Source organism: Psammomys obesus, unplaced genomic scaffold (genome assembly GCF_907164565.1).
Source record: "Psammomys obesus unplaced genomic scaffold, mPsaObe1.curated_primary_1811, whole genome shotgun sequence".
Classification (NCBI taxonomy): domain Eukaryota; kingdom Metazoa; phylum Chordata; class Mammalia; order Rodentia; family Muridae; genus Psammomys; species Psammomys obesus.
Genome location: NW_026596353.1, coordinates 1,756,430 through 1,760,475, shown reverse-complemented (window position 1 = coordinate 1,760,475; position 4,046 = coordinate 1,756,430). Strand labels below are relative to the sequence as shown.

At 41.2% G+C, this 4,046-nt stretch overlaps 1 pseudogene; it reads left to right on the top strand.

Moving 5' to 3' along the window:
* Positions 1-234: 234 nt before the first annotated feature.
* LOC129669214 (U6 spliceosomal RNA) lies at positions 235-331 on the top strand (annotated as a pseudogene).
* The last annotated feature ends 3,715 nt before the right edge of the window (positions 332-4,046 follow it).

The following is a 4,046-nucleotide window of genomic DNA, read 5'->3' as shown; positions in this document are numbered from 1 at the left end:
AACTTATGGGGCACAATGAAAGCAGTGCTAAAAGGAAAATTCATAGCACTAAGTGCCTTCAAGAAGAAATTTGAAACATCTCATACAAGCAACTTAATGGCTCACCTGAAAAAACTAGGGAAAAAAAAAAAGAAGCAGACACACCCAAGAGGAGTAGCTGGCTGGAAATATTCAAGTTCAGAGATGAGATTAATAAATTAAAAACAAAAACTATTCAAAGGTGCTTGCTTCGGCAACACATATATTTAAAAAAAAAATTGGAACGATACAGAGATTAGCATGGCCCCTGTGCAAGAATGATGTGCAAATTCATGAACCGTTCCATATTTTTATTTCTAATAGCTAGAAGCTGGAAACAGCCCAGATGCCTCTCAGTTGAGGAATGGATACAGAAATTGTAGTTCATCTACACAATGGAATATTACTCAGCGATTAAAAAAACAAAAAACAAAACAAAAAAAAAAAAAAAAAACAAGGAAATTATGAAATTTGCAGGCAAATGGTGGAAACTAGAAAAGATCATCCTGAGTGAGGTATCACAGAAGCAGAAAGACACACAGGGTATATACTCACTCATAAGTGGTTATTAGACATATAATATAGGATAAACATACTAAAATCTGTACACCTAACGAAGTTAATCAGAAGGGAGGACTCTGGCTAAGACACTCAATCCCCATTCAGAAAGGCAAAGAGGATGGACATCAGAGGAGGAAGAAAACAGGGAACAGGACAGGAACTTACCACAGAGGGCCTCTGAAAGACTCTACCCTGCAGGGTATTGAGGCAGATGCTGAGACTCATAGGCAAACTTTGGGCAGAATGCAGGAAATCTTATGAAAGAAGTGGGAGATAGTAAGAGTTGGAGAGGACAGAAGCTCCACAAGGACAGCAACAGATCCAAAAAGTCTGGGCACAGTGGTCTTTTCTGAAACTGATACTCCAGCCAAAGACCACTCATGGAGATGGCCTGAAACCCCTGCACAGAGGTAGCCTATGGCAGTTCAGTATCCAAGTGGACTCCATAGTAATGGGGATAGGGACTGTTTCTGACATGAACTGATGGCCTGCTCTTGCATCACCTCTCCCTGAAGGGGGAGCAGCTTTCCCAGGCCACAAAAGAAGACAATGCAGCCACTCCTGATGAGACCTGATAGACTAGGATCAGAAGGAAGGGGAGGCACACAGGTGAGGAAGAGGGAGGGGAGAATTGGGAGGCAAAGAGGGAGGTAGGTACAGGGGGGATACAAAATGAATAAGCTGTAATTAATAAAAATCAAAATTAAAAAAGAGAATAAAAAAACTATTCAAAGAATCAATGAAACCAAGAGCTGGTTCTTTGAGAAAATCAATAAGATAGACAAACCCTTAGCCAAACTAACTAAAAGGCAGAGAGAAACTATCCAAATCAGCAAAATCAGAAGTGAAAAAGGGGGACAAAACAACAGACAATGAGGAAATCCAAACAATCATTAGGTCTTACTACAAAAGCCTATATGCCACAAAATTTGAAAATCTAAATGAAATGGACAATTTTCTTTATAGATTCCATTTACCAAAATTAAATCAAGATCAGGTAAGTAGATTGAATAGTTCTATGTCCCCCAAAGAAATAGAAGCAGTCATCAAAAGTCTCCCTTCCAAAAAAAAGACCAGGGCCAGATGATTTCAGAGCAGAATTCTACCAGACCTTCAAAGAAGAGCTAACTCCAATTCTCTTCAAACTATTTCTAAACAAAATAGAAACAGAAGGAACATTACCAAACTCATTATATGAAGCCACAGTCATCTTGATACCTAAACCTCACTAAGACCCAACAAAAAAAAAAAAAAGAGAACTTTAGACCCAGCTCTCTTATGAACACTGATGCAAAAATACTCAATAAAATACTTGCAAACCTAATCCAAGAACACATAAAAGATATCATCCACCATGACCAAGTAGGCTTCATCCCAGGAATGCAGGGGTGGTTCAATATATGGAAATCCATCAATGTAATCCACCATATAAACAAACTGCAGGAGAAAAAAACCACATGATGCTGAAAAAGCATTTGACAAAATCCAACACCCATTCATGTCTTGGAGAGATCAAGATCTTGGAGGGATTCAAGTCACATAGCTAAACATAGTAAAGACAATATACAGCAAGCCTATAGTCAATATCAAAAACTAAACAGAGAGAAACTTAAATCAATCCCACTGAATCAGGAACAAGGAAAGGCTGCCCACTCTCTCCGTATCTCTTCAACATAGTACATAAAGTCCTATCTAGAGCAATAAGACAACTAAAGGAGATCAAGAGGATACAAATTGGAAAGGAAGAAGTCAAAGTATCACTATTCATAGATGATATGATAGTATATGTGAGTGACTCCAAAAATTCAACCAGAGAACTCCTTCAGCTGATAAACACCTTCAGCAAAATGGCTGGATACAAAACTCAAAAACATCAGAAGCCCTCCTGTATACCAAAGACAAAAAGGCCGAGAAAGAAATTTAGGGAAACAACAGCCACTAATAATGTAAAGTATGTTGGTGTGACTCTAACCAAGCAAGTGAAAAGCCTGTTCGAAAAATACTTCAAGTCTCTGAAGAAAGAAACTGAAGACAATATCAAAAGATGGAAAGATCTCCCATGCTCATGGATTGATAAGATTAACATAGTGAAAATGGCCATTCTCCCAAAAGCATTCTACAGATTCAACGCAATTCCCACCAAAATAACAACACAATCCTTACAGACTAGGATTAGGGTTATGTTAGGTTAGGGTTAAGGTTAGGGTTCTGGTTCGAGTTAGGTTTAAGGTTAGGGTTCGAGTTAGGGTTAGGATTAAGTTTAGGTTAGGTTAGGTTAGGTTAGGTTAGGTTAGGTTAGGTTAGGTTAGGTTAGGTTAGGGTTATAGTTAGCGTTAGGGTTAGGGTTACAGTAAGGGTTAGAATTGGGGTAAGGGTTAGAGTTATAGTTATAGCTACAGTTACGGTTATGGTTAAGTTTAGGGTTAGGCTTTGGGTTAGGGTTAGAGGGTTAGAATTAGGGATAGGCCTGAGGGGTGCCTGGTCTTTGTTAGTTAGGGGGGGCCTCTCCTCCCACCTGGAAAAGTCCTGGAGACAGCTGCCCTGCTCTGAATTTAGTGAGCTGCTGCTACTGTTCTTACAGAATTTTCTAGGCCACAACCCTCTTGAAAAACCTGGGAGCCCCATGGTTTGCTCAGTTTAGTTAGGGATAACTGGTTGTTCCTTGGAGCAGTATCTGGGGGCTGATCTCAAGAATCCCAGGCTTCTGTTGGTCTGAGATTGGAGCTCTGTGCCCCAGAACCCAAGTGGTAATCAGTGGCAGGTGAGCACAGCTCTCATACATGCCACAGGAGGCTAGAGCCTGGAGGCTGTGGGAACCCAGAAACTTTTCTGGAGCTGGGTATCCTGAGATCAGACCTGATCTTTCCCCACACCGTGGGGTTTCCTTCTGACAGGGAGACCCATTCTGTGGTGTTTTGCAGTCCACAGTTTCATCTGGGGTAGTGCGTAGAGCATGCAGGCACAGGTGAGTGGTGGCTCCAAGCTGGCAACTGGCCACCTGCAGGAACCCAAGAACTTTTCTGTTGGGGGGGTGGCTGAGACCAAAAGCTCAAGTGACAACACATGCTGGAGAGGATGTGGAGAAAGAGAAGGCTTATTCCATTGCTGGTGGGAATGCAAACTTGTACAATCAGTTTGGAAATCAATCAGGAGCTTTCTCAGACAATTAGGAATAGTACTACCTCAAGATCCAGCAATACCACTTCTAGGCCTAGATCCAAAATATGCTCAAGTATACAACAAGGCATTTGCACAACTATGTTCATATCAGCTTTATTTGTAATAGCCAGAAGCTGGAAACAACCTATGTCGGGAGCCATGACTCTAGCAGCCTGCTTTGATATTTAAATCTCGGTGGAGAGATGGCTTTTAGCAGGCCTTTACTAATGGCAGAGTAGAACTTGCAAGTCCGTCTCCTTTTGTTTGTGACAGCAGTGGGATAGCTTGTGAGGGTCACACCTCTTCCT